Source organism: Notamacropus eugenii, chromosome 7, assembly GCF_028372415.1.
Source record: "Notamacropus eugenii isolate mMacEug1 chromosome 7, mMacEug1.pri_v2, whole genome shotgun sequence".
In the NCBI taxonomy this organism is placed as follows: Eukaryota; Metazoa; Chordata; class Mammalia; order Diprotodontia; family Macropodidae; genus Notamacropus; species Notamacropus eugenii.
In genome coordinates, this window is record NC_092878.1 from 97,825,163 (window position 1) to 97,843,324 (window position 18,162).

An 18,162-nucleotide genomic window follows, 5' to 3' on the forward strand; every position below is an offset into this window, starting at 1 on the left:
ATTTTAATAATTTTTCCTAGTCCTATTGTGTGGGCTAAAATAGTAAAAAGGAAAAGCTATAACATGCTTACCCTCATCGTAAGACTAAAGGTCATGTTTTCTTGCTAGTTTTCCTCATGCTCCACTTATCCAATCAGTTGCCAGATCTTGACATTTCTACCTCCACATTCCTGTTTTGTTTCAATCCGTTCTCTTTACTCAAACAGCCTCCTCCTTATTTCAAGACCTCATCCCCTCTCACCAAGAATGTTGTAATGCTTTCTAATTGTTCTCTGGGAATTGTTTCTCCCCATTCCTGTCTGTCTTCCACACAGCAGTGAAATTCCTTAAGCCCAGATATCACCACATCTCTCTCTTCCACTCAGTAACCCCTGTTCATTCCCTATTACCTATTAAATAAAATATAACATCCTCTGTTTAGCTTTAAAAGCCCATCACCACTTTGCCCAAATTTGTCTTCCCAAGATCATTGGATATTATTCCTCCTCCTGTGTTTTGTAATCTAGTCTACTTGACATTCTCTCTCTTTACAGAGGATTCTCCATCTCCCATCTTGACACCTTTGCACTGGCTGTCCCCACATGCCCGCAAAGCCTTCCCTCTTCACCTCTGCCTCATAGAGTTCTTCTGTTCAAGGCCTAACTTAGGCCCAGACTTCTGCATGAAGGCTTTCTCAGTCCCTGTGACTCCTAGTGTTTTTTTCCTCCCAAACTCCTCAGTCTCTGTCTCTTGAAAGAGAGATAGGAACAGACACAGAGAAAGAGACAGAGAAAGAGAGAAAGTTGTCCTACTCCCTCCCACATGCCTTCTTAAAATGTAAACTGCTTACAGATAATGGATTGTTTCTATCTTTGTATCCCCGGTACCTAGCAGAGTGTCTGAAACATAATACATGCTTAATATTTGAATGACTGATGTGTTCAGTAAGATGTATGTGATATGGAGTTTTTCTTTCAATTCAGAAATCAGAGATTTGTTATCTAATAAATTACTCCATTTTATGATTCACCTAAATCAAATCCATAGCTTCATTCATTTTAGAGGGATTTAGACATATAAAATATCTCTCTGTGTGTATATATATCTATATATCTATGCATATATAGATATATATGCACACATGTATATATGTATATGTATGTATACCATTCTGTTGTACCTCATGCACTTATTTCTACTTATAAACATATATGTGTACTTATACACACAGTTGTTGGTTGATTTAATGTGTGTCCCCTCCAAAAGCCATCCTCTTAGTAGAATGCAAATTTCCTGTTAGTATGCAATATTTTCGCATCTTTATTTTGTCTATTTCTTTGGGAAACAGAGCCTAGCCGAGTGCCATGCAAATAGTAGCAACTTAACAAATACTAGAATTTAATCTGATTGATTCGCTACAAATATATTTCTGTGATTTCTAAATTAAATTGTTGTGATGTTATCCATGCTGGCAAACTGACCATTGAGGGGGACATTGGTGTAGTCTAGCTGTGAGCTGATATGCCTGAATTCCCAAAGAGTATTTGTAAATTAAACTAGTGCAAGAGACCTCTCATTACCTGTTAAGAACATATTATATAGCTGCTCTGAAATCTTTACAAGACCAGAATTTATGACTTAATTAGACGTGATAATCTATAAAATTTGTGAACTTCAGAATTTGATTAACATAGGGACTTTTCCTATACACAGTACAACTTCATTGTGGCTGTTAGTTGAAGTACTTTAGTTAGAAAGCCAGTGAAAGAATAATTTTTAAAATACTGAAGATTTTATCCAATATTTGTTAAATAAAAGACTGAATTTTTTGACATTTTTTGCCCTTGTATTCAGTTATCTTTCTTTTTGCCTTTGAGCCTTTGCCTAAGTTTCCTGGAAATATTTAGGACACCCTCTCTTTACCTGCCTGCCATTCCAGATCCATTTCTTTAAATTACAGCTAAAAGCCCTCCAGCTCCACAGTATTTTTACCTATTATTCTCAACACCACTGACATAATCTCACTTCATGGTCTTAGGGTCATTTGACTCATAATTAAAAGATTAGTGAGAACGTTTGGAAAATAGAGGGGAAAAAGGCAAAGTACCTAGTTATGTCAAATCTCGTCTCCTTGACTAGAGGTTATTTATTATTTCATTTCATAGGTACCAATTGTGCTTATGCTTTCTTCTGTCCCCTTCACTCCCATTCAACCTGAGGATGATCATCTGGGTCACAGAAGAAGCTGTCAGTATCATCACTATTTGGCCACACTCCTTCTATGTGGGATCTAACTATGTACCTTTCTAAATACTTTGTGTATATTAAACACAATTTACTTGCTACTAAATCTGAATGAGTGGAAAAGGGGAGGGAAATATGATCTGGCAAGATAGTATCTGGTACTTTTGGGAAAATTGCCAGCTTAGAAGAAAATGGATTGCTTTGGGCACTTTTTTTTTCCTTAAGGAAAATAATAGTGCCTATTTATAGGTCAAGGCACAGTCCAACTCACCATGAGCATTTATTTATTCACTATTTAAAATTCTATCCATCATATGAGATGCTTCAGGGCTAAGGTGAACAGATGCTACTTCTTAGATTTCTTTTAAAAATAGTATTTCTGGTGTTTTAAGAAAACTTTCCATGTTAAGTTTTAGTTTGGGGTCTTAATCATACAATTTCTTATTGAGAAACCACTGAAGCATTGTATCCCTACAGTATATCAGACCAAAGATATCACTCTTGATCCCAAACTGTTAGTGCTGGACAGTGACTCTTGGAAATAGAATGTTACCAAGATAAGGAGGTGACTTTGTATATCTTCAGAATGTATGACTAGCTTGTGGTAGTCCCATTAGAACAAAAGAGCTACTTGCTTATCCCTGAACATCCCTTCACCTCACTTCTGGATATTTCCACAAATAGTCCCTATGTCTAAGTTAAGAGAGTGCCCTACTTATGGCCAGGAAAATCTGAGTTCTAGTACTGAACTTACTGCTGAAAGGAAGTGAGCTCTGTGAGCCTCAGTTTTCTTATCTCTAAAGTGATGGAGTTTGGGTTACATGACCTCTGAGGTACCTTCCTACTCTCAATCCATTATCATGGAATCATAGAATCTCAGAATTCAGGGGACCTCAATAGCCATGTAGTCCAACTTATATGTGAAAGAATCCCCATGATAACATACTCAGTAAATGATTGCCTAGCATCCACTTGAAGACCTCAAATGAGAGGGATCTGACCACTTTGCAAAGCATAGCATTTTGCTTTTGGACAGTTCTAATTTTTAGGTACTATTTTCTAACATCAAGTTGTCTTTTTAGCAATATCTACCTATTGCTCCATGTTCTGTTCTGTGGGGCCAAGCAGAACAATTCTTTCTAATCTCTTCTCTACAAATCAGCCCTTCAAATACTAGATCGCAGCTAACTTGCTGCTACTTGAGTTTTATTTTCTTTAATCTAGAGATGCCCAGTCACTAGACTAATCCTACATGTCATGAACTGAAGGTTTTCACCATTCTTGTTGCACTCCTCAGGATACTCCGCAGTTTATGAATGTTTTGTTTTTGTTGGTGTTTTTGTTTGTTGATTGTTTTTTCTCAAGTTATGGTGCCCCAAACTGAACAGTCATTGTGGTGCAATGGGAACAGAATACAATGGAATTACTCCTTCTTTCTTCCTGAAATCTGTGTTTCTCCCAAATCAACTCAAGATAACAATAAGTTTTGTGGATGCTACAACACGTTGCTGATTCACATGGACCTGGAAGTCCACTAAAACTCCCAGATACTTTTCATAACAACTGACTATTCATGCCTTCCCCATCTTATATTTAATGATGAATTTCATATTATTAATCTAATACTTAAACTTGTAAAGATCTTCTGGATCCTGACTCACAGTTCAGTGTGTTGGGCATCCCTCCTAGATTTGTGTCATCTCAAATTTTGATTGCATATCATCCATACAGTTATATAAATTATTAAAATGTTAAATATTACAAGGCTACAGTTGCCTGCGTACTTTACTGGAGATCTTCAGTGATATTGACAGGAAAAAAAAATTAACAACTACTCTTTGAGTCTAATCATCCAGCCAATTTTGAGTTGCTCTGATTGTATTTACTCCATATCTCCCCATTTACCACCATAAAATTAGTATGAGATACATTAACAAAAGCTTTGTTAAAATCTGGGTAAACCACATCCACTGTATCTACTTTTTTGTCAATCCTATATTAGCAGCTAGGTGGCACAGTGTATAGGGCACTAAGCTTGAAATCAGGAAAACTTGTCTTTGTGAATTCAAATCTGTCCTCAGACAATTTGGTAGTTGTGTGACCCTGGACAAGTCAAGTCACTTAACCCTTTTTGCCTCAGTTTCCTCATCTGTCAATTGAGCTGGAGAAGGAAATGGTAAACCCCTGCAGGATCTTTGCCAGGAAAACCAGACACAACAACAAATGAAAATATAAGCTTCTTGAGGGCAGACGCTATCTTTTGTTTTTATTTGTATCTCCAGAGCCTATCTCAATGTCTAGTGCATAGTAAGTCTTAATAAATAATAGCTTGTTTCCTTCTGTGCTTCCTTTATCTTTTTCTTCTTTTTTTTTTAAATTCAGGGTGACATTTACCTTTCACCAATCTTTGGACATCTTTCCAAATTTCACTGACAGCAACACAGAAATCACATCTCTCAGATGTAGTAAATTAGGATAGGTGAACTGAGTTCATCAAGGATAACTTTATTACTTTTTCACTGTCTTCTTACTTATTTTGGCTATCGGCTCCCTGATAGTCATTTTGGTTCTATCACTTCCAGTGATAGACTTCCAGTCATTCCCCGTGGCACAGAAAAATAGGAGCAAAATAAAATTTGAGCGATTCTGCCTTCATTGTGCCGTAGAGTTGTCATCATTCTACTCATCTCAAGTAAATGTCTATCCATTATTTGAACCATCTTTTTCTCTCAATAGAGCTGGAACAAGTTTTTGTTGTGCTTCACAGACCTTACCGATTCTAGCTCATGGCACCATTTTTAAAGGGCTGGGACAAACTCTGCATTTAACTACTGTTAGTTAACCATCGTCCCGTCTATGACTTGAATGCCCTTTCTTCTCACAGTTGCTGTTCAGTTGTTTCAGTTATGTCTGACTCTTCCTGACCCCATTTGGGGTTTTCTTGGGAAAGATAGTGGAGTGGTTTGCCATTTCCCTCTCTAGCTCATTTTAAAGATGAGGAGCTCAGGCAGACAGGGTTAAGTGACTTTCCCAGGGTCATGCATCTAGTAAGTCTCTGAAGCTAGATTTGGCTTCATGAAGACTGAGCCTTCCTGATTTCAGGCACAGTGCTCTATCCACTGCACCACCTAGTTGCCCACCCATGCTCACTAGCACCTTTCAAAATCCTTATCCTCTTTCAAGGTTAGCTTCTCTGTCACCTCTTCTCTGAAATGTTTCTTCATTGCTCCAGTCGTTAATTCCCTTTCTCTGTCTGATTTTTCTGATATGCTTTGTTTAACCTCTCCTTTGCTTCTTTTGTTGACTTTCAGTAAAAAACAATAGCTGGGATTTATATAGTGCTTACTATGCAACAAGCACTATGCTAAGTAATTTTCAATTGTTATCTCGTTTTATTCTCATGAAAGTCCTGGGAGGTACATTGCTATCTTTATCCCCATTTTATATATGAAGAAACTGAGGAAAACAGAGGTTAAGTGACTAGTCTAGGGTCACAGAGGCTAGATTTGAATTTAGACTTTAGTGACTCCAGTTCTGGCATTGTATTCACTGTACCACTTTACTTCCCTATCTTTCACTTTTATTTATTTTTGAACATATTATATCCCCCACACACATATCTTTGACCCACAGTAGAACACATATTCTTTGGGAATAGGAACTGTTTCCTTTTTGTATTTGTCAAGTACCCAACAAAATTTCTAACATTTGATATGCACTTAATACTTTTAGTGTGTGTGTGTGTGTGTGTGTTTGTGTGTGTGTGTGTGCGTGCGCGTGAGCTTAGGATAGGAGGATGAGATCTATGATTTCATTGATATAGGGAATGTAGATCAATACTTACTCTATTTAGAGTCTTTAAGGGTTTCCAGGGACATTTGGCATCTACTGGCCTGTCTGATTTAAACTCCACAAAAATGTCCCTTCCAGGATAAGCTCATCACTTGTAAGCTCATAACCAAGAGTGTATCCTCAGCCCTGACTGACACCACCCCTTACCCTCCTCTCCCCTCTGAGTGGAGGATTGAAGGATGTGGAGTACCAAACTCTTCCAGATGCTCTACTTTATGGAAGGCAGATGCTGAACTTTTAGCTCATTCTACTTTGTACCTACTGTTCCAAACAACAATATATCCCATGATCTCCCTCTTCCACCTTCTTCATTAGTTCTTTTATTGTTGAAGGAGAAGCACTGTCTTTAAAAAAAAAAAACAAGCCAATAAAATAACAGTAAAACATCTCCAGTGGTTATCACAGCACATGGCACATCCTAAATGTTTAATAAAGGTTAATTTAAAAATGACTTCCCTAGGATCCTAAATCTAGTATTTTATGGAAAAGGGCCTTTATTCAAGCTCTTTCTAATATGGAGGCAAATCTTGTCAACTTTAATGGGGTGCTGCTCATAATAATACAAGTTTATTGAAATGAATTCTTCATCTGTTATCTCTTTTCCTCTTCAAAGCTATATTTGATAATTTTAGTCTGATTTCACTTCTGATCCTACACAATAGACAATCTGTCTTGTACCATATTAGATATTTGGGGGTTGAAAAAGACAGTCTCTTACCACAAGATGATTGCATCCTTGACAAGATAATAATGCTTACATATGAAAATGGGGGGGGGGCTGAGAAGGAAAGAAGCAAATGATGATAAACTGCTAAATTATGAGTAACGGTACAAAAAATAAAAAGAATTAGAAAGAGAAAGATGATTCCATGGACTTTTTAATTTGTCTCCCTAACTTCTCTTCTGTATAACCTCTCCCATCTTTTAGTTTCCTCTCCATCTTGGCTCTCACATTACTCACAGCCACTTTCTGCAGTCCTCAACCTGAGTTTTCACTTCCCCATTCCTCATCTTTCAAAATTAGCTATCTGACCTCATAAACCTTAATATCTCCATCAAAATGGGGCCCAGTTAGCATCAAAATGTGTGAGCTTTGTGTTAACTCAGTGATCCTATTAGATTTCAACTAGGATTAATAGGAGGATGTAAGTAGAATATCAAGGAAGGTTGGCAATAAATATTTGGTAAAGTTCCAGATAGACCATTGGAAAGAGAAATCCTAGTCAACACTGTCAGGAAGATTTGTCATCCAGCAAGTTGCTTAATGTGCCCTTGAAACAAAGAGATAGGGAATTGTAGTAGCTAGTAACAGGTATAGAAACAGGTAGTCAAGAGACTGGCAGTCCTGATATCAGATATCAGATAGCGAGGACCTTAACTTTGGAGTAGAAGCTCAGATTGACAAAAAATAAAGCAAGCCATCACTTTCAGAATAATTAGGCTATCACATATGGATATCAGAAAGGGTCCTGAGGTAGAGAATGAGATGAGTAGGAAAGAGGCCCTGTTATGACTTAGAAACATGAAAAGAACTTGGTTACAAAGAAAACAGCAAGAACCCACCTATTAAAATCAACAGAAAAAGATTTTAAAAGGGAAAGAGGACCCAATGGTCGGATTAGCTTGATGTTAGGCCACCTGCATTATTTTGTATTCATGGATCCTTATATATTCCCATCTGCTTAAAGGTAGATTTAGTTTCCAATCCTGGAATTTTCCTAAGGGTTCATATGAGTATAAATGGTCACAAATATGAGATGTAAAGATCTTTGAGAAGCCAAACTGATCAGTTACTCTTCCCCTCCTCAAAAAGTTCTCATTCCCAAGGACAGTTCTTCTAAGCCAACTAGCCTTTAAGAAGAAAGTATATCAAATTAGTTCATACTAAGATGCTAATGATCAATGGTTTCACTTGTCCCTCAGCAGGATATTTGCATTTTTAAAAAGTGCTACTGATTAACCTAAATGAGTTGTTAATTGGTGACATTTCAAGTGGTGTTGGAAAGATATGGTGGGGAGATTTGGGGGAGCAAAATATCTTCCCTCTGTACTTCAAATTATGCTACACAGTGGAGTGGTACATACTCTGTAAAATCAGTGGACCTTCACCAAGAAAGACGAGATTTGATCTGTGTCGCATGCTCTGAAAGGTGAATAGGATATAAATAGATGGATAAAGTTGATTGAATGTAGCCTAGCAGTTTATGCTTTTTAGATTAGCTCGTAGTTCTTGCTGGGTTTAGATTAATACCTCCCTGAACTATATTTACTTTTTTAAAAGTTACACAGTTTGACATCAATGTCTTTCATAAAAACTATATATAAATTTAGAAGCTGCAATAGAGGGGTGGGTTGGGAAATAAAACTTTTTTTTCAAAATCAGTTAATTTTGTGATTAATTATAAAGTACTTTAAAAACAGCACTGGGTGAGATGGCAGCTGTGGTTGGCAATAGACATGCTGTGGGGAATTTATTATTAAAGATCTTTAAAATTTAAAAACCCCAATTAAAATTTTTCTAATTGAAGTGAAGGAAAATTCTTCTTTAAAAAGCGGCAAGAAGATTAGCAACTTCATACAACCTTCAGGCAAAAACTGATCTCAAATAATAATAAATTATCTGCCTATTCTTTCTGTGAGTTAAATATCATTGAAACAACTTCCTGATACCACCTCAGGCTATCAACATGTTAGATGTTTGCAGATAATCAAGGGTGGACTATTGAACTACTTGTGTTCAAGTATCCAAGATCAAGAAAAGAAAAGAGTGTAGGGGGTGTAGATCTTAGAGCAGAAACATATTCGGAACTGGAAGGCATGGTGTCCTTTTTTCTCAGAATAGATACGAAAAAGTACTTTTTTCTGCTGGGAGCAGAGATTATTTCTCTGTGTCAGCTGAGCTTGGCTTCTTGCCTCCTCCCTCCGTTCAGCTTTTCCTTTTCTACAATCTTGATTACTTTGGAGCATTCCACCTTCCTCCTTCTTTTATATCATATCCCTTTCTTCCTCTTATCTGCTTACCTTCCCCTACTCCACAGCCCAAAGTACAATCTCAGTCCCACCATCTTCTCCTTGATAATTTCCATTTTAAAAAATACATAACACAAACTTTCTCATTCTGTCTTTTCTATCAGATCGCAAACTCCTTCAGGCATCTGTGTTCCCACTTCGCTTTTCTTATGCTCTGTCCATGCGTGCTGTACCTTACATGTGCTAAGCCAGTGAGATGGATTGCATTTTTATCCTTTATTCGTGATTACTGAATTAGATGATGATAGTCAGAAAGTGCCATTTTATTTAAGTAGCAATTAAGACTTTACCTTGTTGAACAAGTTGCACTGGTTAATGTCTTTTTTTGTCTCTCATTAGGATGCTTGTTTCTGGGATGATATGAATCAGAGGATAAGTGTTTTGTTCTATAGGAAGATTTTTAAGAGAATATAAAATTCAAAGTAGATAAACATGATTATTTCAGGTCCACATGATTTTTTTTTTTACTTTCTAAGAAACAAAATGCTTTAGCTTACTGCTTTTAATCTGAATATTTAATAAACTTTAAGAACTTCTTTGAACAACATCTTTGAAAGTTCATTAAATCCTGATGTTATTTACCATTTCTTTACAATTGAGTGAAAATTACTATTTGAGGTATTTTTTTCCATTTAATTCAGAGTCTGGACCCTGTTACTAACTTCATGGTGGATATCTTTTTTTTTTTTTTTTAGAAAAATGCTATGCCAAAAATAGAAACACTTGAAAATTGCCAAAACGGATAAATAGTTGCTCCTATTTAATTAACGGTGTAAACATTTATATGCAGATATTTTATTATGCAACCCTTTAAAAAATTTTCTACAGTTGTGTTTTATGAACAATGAAATAAAATCTTAAAATCATTTGAAAGTGTTTTGAAGGATAGCACAAAACAAACTGATATAGTGGGAAGAGAAAATGCTTCAGGGAACTCCCAGAATCCAGGGGAATATACTGTTACTTTGAGAAAACTATCATTTCCCTGGCAAAAAAACAAATCAATGGAAATTTCCCTGGGAGGTATGGCAATAGTAGTGTGAAATGAAATAAGATTGTGGCTAGATTGGAAGGAGATTCACTCTAGAGGGGAAAAAAAAGTGATTTCTCCAAACCTATACTCTGGCTAACTAGAGACTAATAGAGGAGTGTTTCATTTTTCCTTTTTTCTCCTCCTCTTTTTTCATAATATGTCTTCTGAAACCATTCTGAGACTTTAAAGGAAGAAAAAGCTAAAACTTTTAAAGGATACTTTTTCCCCTTTAAGTTTCAGTAAAACCCTATTTACTCAATAGTCAATTTCTTGAAAACAGCAGGAGACATAGAAATAGCAAAACGATAAGGTGTATAAGAGAAATATATCAACTTTTATATAGGCAATAGTTTTCTACTTTTTCTGTAATTGTTTACTTTACAGCTTTAAAGATTGGAAGACAGTTCCCCAGCTATTTGTGTTAAATACATCATTGATGTGAAAAAAGCAGCTCATGATACATTTGCAAACTAGACACTTCATATCTTCAGGGTGGTCTCATTTTACCAAATAGCCAATTTCCACTGTATATGGTGAGGAGAGGAAGAAATAATGCAGATAACTCAACTGCTGTGCTAAAACGCATTTAAGCAAATACAATAAAATCCGATTAATTTGAAAGGCATTGCTCAGATTCTGTGAAAATTTGTCTCATGGGTTGACTGAGGTTTACTTTTGTATTACCTTTGGGAAAAAGAAAAAATGGTTTGCTTAGAACATTGCAGAGGTAATACTAAAATGTTGGAGAAAACAAACTTAGTTATAGAACTTTATATTTGGAAAGCACTTAGGGTGTCATCTAGTTCAAGCCCACATTCACTGCAAAAAAGATTCCTTCCTTCCTTCCTTCCTTCTTTCCTTCCTTCCTTCCTTCCTTCCTTCCTTCCTTCCTTCCTTCCTTCCTTCCTTCTTTCCTTTCTTCCTTTCTTCCTTTCTTCCTTCCTTCCTTTCTTCCTTCCTTCCTTCCTTCCTTCCTTCCTTCCTTCCTTCCTTCCTTCCTTCCTTCCTTCCTTCCTTCCTTTTTTCCTTTCCTTTTCTCCCAAATAGTGATTGAATCATTATAGTGACCCGCCAGTGAAAAAATTCCAGTGTGGAAATCTGTTCTATAATTTTAGATCTTTGAGAGTCTCCCACATACATGAAACAGTTATATGACTTACCCAAGGTCACACAGCCAGCATATATCAGAGGTAGGACATGAATCTTGGTCTTCCTGAGTACGAGACAGATTCTTCCTCCTTTGCATCATACTATTTCTCATTCAATATTTTAGAGGCAGCAAATTACAGAAAGACCAAAACAAAGAAAGAAGAAACAGAAGGAAAGAAAGTTGATAGAGGAGAAGAGAAAAAAACCAGCTACTATAATGAAAGACATTAAGACTTTGACACATAAAGATAAGTTGAAGCAACGTGATAAGTTTGGGTAAGAGAAAGAACATGGGAATGTGGTAGCTGTGTTTAAGCCCTGGATAGTCTTGCTCTGTTTGGCCCCAGGAAGCAGAATCAGTAGTGAAGGAGGCAAAGACACAAATTTTAGCTTTATATTGGGAGAATCTTCCAAACAATTAGATCAGTGCCAAAGTTGAATGATCTGCTTCAAAAGATGGAGGGCTCCTATTCCTGGGAACTTTTCCATCTGTGGCTTTTCAGGTGGGTATTTTTTTGTGTATGTGTTGATTTCTTCTAACTCTCCCATTGGGTAATTCATTGATATTCAGTGATATAGCTTCTAATCTAGTCTGATCTGTCACTCATTGTCCCAGCAGCTTACTGTATTTATTTTCATTTTATTTTCTTTGATCCTTCCATGCCTAGCTTTCATGATTCTCTCTTCTCATTATCATCCATCAAGATCCAGCCCAAGTTCCATGTCTTTCTTTAAGCTTTCATTGTTAAATCAGTCCTCACTGGGCTCCTTTCTTAAATCCTTGAACCACTTCTTAACTTTATACTTAATGTACTGCTATATTGCTTTGGCTTTATACTTAATAATACAATTTTGAATGATAGAGTTTTGATGGTTTGAAGATTAGTTCATCAGTCTTGTCTCTCCACCCACGTTGTTAAACTTTTGAGGGTAAAAATGAATGAATCCCATGATATTCATGGATTGCCAGTTAAAGACAATTAAACTATGCAACATGATTGAAAAACAAAACAAGCTGTGACCTTGGGTGTTGTTTAGAGGCATGGTGATCAGAATGGTGGAGGGAAATAACCCATTATCTTTTGTTTTGTTTGGATCAAATATGAAACATTGAGGTTAGTTTTGAGTGTCACATTTTATTGAGTATATTGTTGAAGTATAGCATTCAGAGTAGAGAGACTAGTGATGATGTAGTTAAGTGATGTGTCCAGATCCTACAGCTGGTAAGTGTCTGAGGCCAAATTTGAACTTAGATTTTATGGATTTCAAAACTAGATCTCATTAACAACAACAGTAACAACAAAAAGCCTTGATCTCTATACGTGGTACCATTAAGAGCAAGGAAACAGCATGCACATAGATATATTATGTATAGTATGTGAGTGAGGAAGGGAGGAAGAAAAAGGGGGGAAGGGAAGGAAAGAGAGAGAGAGGAGGAGGAGTGAGGGGGAAAGAGAGAGAGATATTCGAAAGGATCAGGGAAATCTTTACAGAAGAGAAAGTACATGAAGATGTAGAATAATTTGGGGGTATCAGATGGAAAAGAAGAGGAAGATAGTGGGTGCCCTTGATTTTCTCCGGAAATCTACTGAGGATACCTACTGCATTTGGAACTGGCAGGGGGATAAGAGAGTTTGAGTATGTAACAGTTAAGGCACAGGTGACATCAAATCACATAAATTTATAGTGGACTTAGCACTGTGATGTCAACTTAAGGGTATATTAAAGGATCTTAGGTGAATGCACTGAAAATGTTATTGGTGGGATTGATTTAAGATGGAACACTAGTAAGTAGGGAACTACCATAGGAGGACAAAGTGGTCAGGCAAGAAAATAGGATGGAGTACAGGTAATCTGGTTAACTGTAAATTAAAGAATATAAAGAAGGAAAGTGAGATGAGGACACTGGTCATGGGCTAGAGCTAGAACAACAGAGAGGCATGGAGGAGCAAGAGGTAATGGTGAGGATGAATGGATTTAGGAAGTATGAGGCAGAGGGAAAGATCAAAAGACAAGAGATAAAACTGCATAAGTGACACAATGATGACTGATGGTAAGATGAAGGCTATAACCACCCTTTAGTTCATGGAAGTTGAAGAAATTGATAAGAGGCCAAGGAGTTTGAGGGGATATCAACATCAATTAATCATCAATTATGTACTTTCTATGTGCCAGGCACGGTGCTGGGTCCTAGAGATCCCAGTACAAAGAATGAAATAATTCCCACTGGTAATGAGAAAAACAGTACATGCGAAATATATGCAGAATAAATATTAAATTTATGCAACCCAAAGTAATTAAATACAAGGTAATTGGGGAGAGTGGGCAATAGGAGTTGGGGAGATCATGAAGGACTTCACATAGAAGATGATGCCTGAGCTTCATTTTAAAGGAAAAGAGGGAATCTATGAGGTTTCTCGTAAGGAGGAAACCATTTTGACAGGGGATTGGCCATTGCAAAGGAGATGAAGTGCTTTATGTGAGGAATTGAGTGGGTGAATTTTTTTCTTCTGGGTCACAAAGTATGAGAGGGGAGTAATGGAGTGAAGTTGGAAAGATACGGCCAGGCTTTAAAATCTAAACAAAGGAATTTATATTTTATCAGAGAGGCAATAGGAAGCCATCACATTGGCTTAAAGGAGTTGTTCCATTAGATCTATGTTTAAGAAAAATTATGCTGGCAACAGTGTGTAGCAAAGGCCTGAACTAAGGTGGTAGTTGTGTGAACAGAAAACACATCATCTCAAAGTATAGGGCAGGGGCTAGATTATTGAGAAAATCTTTAAACCATAAGCTCATCCTCATGAGAAATGAGGATGACTGACCTGGATACAAGTAGGTCATAGCAAGAGTCATGATGTGATGGAATATGTAGATGGAACGAAACTCAAAAGAAAAATTTGTGTTATAATGCTGGAAAAGGAAGGATTTAAAAGTGCTCTGTTGACACTGGCCCGTTTTGTCAGGGAGGATGAAAGAGTAATCCAAGGTGAAACTAGTCTATGATGCAACATCTTCTAAATAGAAACAGATGCCTTATCTAGTCCTAGTGCTCAAATACAAGTTTTCTGTGTTCCCATTCATAAAATATAATGTCTCCTTCCTTTTCACAAGGATGGTTTTGTTATATCTCTGGAATATTATGAGGTTTTCAGTAAATAATGTTTTAAGGAAATTTATATTCATTATCCATTTCTATAATGAAGATGATGAAGTCAGAACTTAAAAAGGAAAATGTTCAAAAATCATTAGTTTCAAATGCATTTTTAAAAAATGAGTCAGTATAAACTGACCTATGTTAATATTTCTGCATTTTCTCCTTGTCTTATCCATCTTCCAAATCCATGTTTTTAATATCTCTATGGTAAAATAAAAAATAAATAAAACTTCCTCTTTTCCAAGTTTACTTAAACTGATTTATACTGATCAAATTTCAGCTGAAGTGCTACCATTATGATTTTTTACTTTTTTTTCCATTCACCTTGGAATTAGTACTCTTATCATGTCACTGATACATATTAATGCTTCTGTCACAGAATAGTAAAAGTCTAGTGTTCTCTCTCTCTCTCTCTCTCTCTCTCTCTCTCTCTCTCTCTCTCTCTCTCTCTCTCTCTGTTAAATGGCACAGTGGACAGAGTTCCTGGAGTCAGAAAGTCTCATCTTCTAATTGAGCCTCAAACACTAGCTATGTGACACTGGGCAAGTTACCTAACTCTGTCTCAGTTTCCCCTTCTTTAAAATGAACCAGAAAAGGAAATGGCAAAGCACTCTAATATCTTTGCCAAGAAATTCCCAAACAGGGTCATGAAGAGTCAGACATGACTGCAAAGTGAATGAACAACAACAAATCAATATTTTTAAATGTCAGTATCTAAATGCTATTTTATTTTTATAATGCAGCATTGAGAATGGCACAGGTTATCCACATGGTGAACTATAGGTTCACATTAAATTAAATATACCCTTTTAGTGGGAATGCTCTGTGAGAGAGAAAGTATGCTAAATGTGCCATTTTTATACAGTCAGTCTATCAGCAAGTACACTGCTTGGTTTAGATACTTTTGGTCCTATGACGGTAAACATAGCACAAATCATCGTTGACTTTTTATAGCTAGAAGGGATATTTTAGAACCAATCAGCACGTTTGTTAGATGTGAGATGCTCCTTGGATTGTGAGTTTCTCAAGGGCAGGGATTGTCTTTTGATTTTCTTTGTATCCTTCCTTTTCCCCCTACCCCCTCCACCTTTAGCACAGTGCTGGACAGTGCCAAGCACGTGGTAGATGCTTATTAAGTGCTTATTGAATGACTGAGGCCCAAAAAAAGTCCCCATTGACGCACAGGTAGCTAGTAGGATACCATAAAATTGATAAAGTGTAGTAGAACAATACACAGTTGAAAATAGTGACATAGCAAGATTCCAAATTATAATTATTGAGGTAATTTCAGTGATTGTCCACACTTTGATTTTCCTTACAATTCAAGCAATACATATCACAAAACCAAAGTTAGCACTTAGGAAGCAATTTCAGAAAGAAAGAACTGAAGGCTAGTTTGTTATTATTGTTATTTTGAAAATTTCCTGCATGACAACTTATTATTTCTAAAATAAAAGATCTGTAAGAAACAAAAATCATAATGAATACAGAGAGATGTGGGGAGACATGGGAACTGAAGTAAAGTAAACAGAACCAGGAAAAGAATAAAAAAAAATGATTACAACAATAACAAAATAATTTTAAAAGTGATTATTGAAGATTTTTTAAAAGTCTAATCCCTGAAATAAATTTGAGACCTCCCCACGCCTTTGCCAAAGTCCACAGTTTATGCAGTAGTTCATAGATTATCAGTATTTTTTTGATGTATTGAGTAGTTTTACTGATGTTTTCTATCCTATTTCTTTTTCCTCAAAACAAAACAATCTTTGTTAAATGGCATGACTCTTTTGGTGGGCAGAGAGGTAAGCATACAGGAGGATGTTTGGGCATATATTGTCTGTATATTAAATAGAAGTAAATTTTATTTTAAAAATAATAACTATTAAACCCTCATGAGCTTTCCAATGTGTTTATGTGAATCAAAATGTGTATGTCCTTTTTCCCATTGTCAGAAACATTAATAAAATATGGCATTATAAATTCATTTTAAAGCACTCCACTGTGGCAAGAGGTCAAGTGGTTTTTTAAAATGCCCTGTAAGGAGAACGATCTCGCAGGTCCTACAAAGATGAAAACCTTTTGAACATTGACCTGATAGTAGACTGCATGTCTGTCATCAGAGGATCTATGTAATTAAGTACAGACAGATTTTTGCCTCATGTCAGGCCCCCTCAGTACAGGTTTGATTTTGGAACAAAATGAGACACTTGTAGGAAATTCAAAGATAATAAAAGGAGGTTTACTTAGCCATGGCAATAGCAAGATATTCAACATAGACTTACATTGGGAATACCTTAAGTTAGGTCAGATGAGTGAAGCTTCCTTGCCTGAGTTGCTTACACTATTCCTAGAGCTTCTCATGGAGCTACCAGGAAGTAAGGTCAATACCCTCTTCCTTTCGTCCCTGAGCCTTTCAATTCTTGGCAATAGCCTCAGTACATAAGGAAAAATAACAAAAAACTAACCAACTTGTATGGGCAGGGTTAGGATATTTCTTCATCCACACCAAATGTTCATTTTTTTTCAGCCTCAACAGCTCATAAAAATAGTCTATTAAAGCATAGAGAGGTTGTGATCAATATTGGGAGAGGGAATTCCACACTGATAAAATCATGGCTCCATGAATTATTAAAAGTAATGTCATAGAAAGGAAATAATTAATTTTAGTTTATTAACAAAAATCCAGAAATTGTATTTAAAATGAATGTAGGAGTTAATTGCAAACCTATTCTTTCATTATGTTCATTGATTAGAGACTGATAGACTTCTGAAGAGGATTTAATGATTCTAGTTCTCATTTAAAATGTTTTGAGTTATCAGATACCCAATCTAAAAACCATACATACTGAATTAATTCATTTTTGAATGTATCTTTATATGTACATTATTATATGTACACATGTATGATATGTAAATAATTTATTTACAATTTATACAATTAATGCAATTGTTGCAGTGTATTTATAAATTATTTACGTTATTGAGGGAATCTGACTCAATTTTGATTCATTAGCTGAGACTTTTTATGTACTCACTGAAGAGATTTCTATATAAATGGATTACAAATAAAATACTTGTATGAAAATATAAAGAGGCAATGTGATGTAGCAAGTAGTCAGGAGACCCTGGTTTCTAGCCTTGCTTCTGATAAATAGTGTCTTTGTGACCCTGGGTGATTATTTTATGTCTTTAAATTCTGAGCAGCTCTCAAAGACTATAAATTGCAGAGAAGAGTGCTGATCTGCATAGAGGCAGGGACTTTCCTCACCTGGAAGTTCCTGATACCAATAAAATCACAAGACTGGTTCTTATATCTCTAAAGAAGTAGACCAGTTTTAAAAACAGCAGCAGTAGCAACAACAACACACCTTTTTAGGGGTTTAGGGGAACAGTGTTGGGGGAAACTTGACTTGTGACATCATTAGTATAGGGAATTTCTAGTGAGAAAATTTCTTTTATCCATGTAGTTCATCATATTCTCTGAAATTGAGAGTCTTGGAAAGCAGCATGTGACATAGAAAAATTAAATGGTCTCCACCCAAGGTGACAGAGCTAGTATGTATAAGAATCAGAAATTGGAACAAGATCTTCCTGACAATGATACTGGCTCTCTGTTTATTTACTACCAACATAAAGCTGAACTCTTCTTACTTCTTCCCTAGATCCTTTCTTATCTCAAAACTATACTAAAAATTAAGATGAACACTTTATTATGATA

At 36.1% G+C, this 18,162-nt stretch overlaps 1 protein-coding gene across 4 annotated transcripts in view; it reads left to right on the forward strand.

The window, feature by feature from the left end:
• The window catches only part of TENM3 (teneurin transmembrane protein 3), a 3,393,579-nt gene that overhangs the window by 74,744 nt on the left and 3,300,673 nt on the right, over positions 1-18,162 (forward strand). The window lies entirely within an intron of this gene.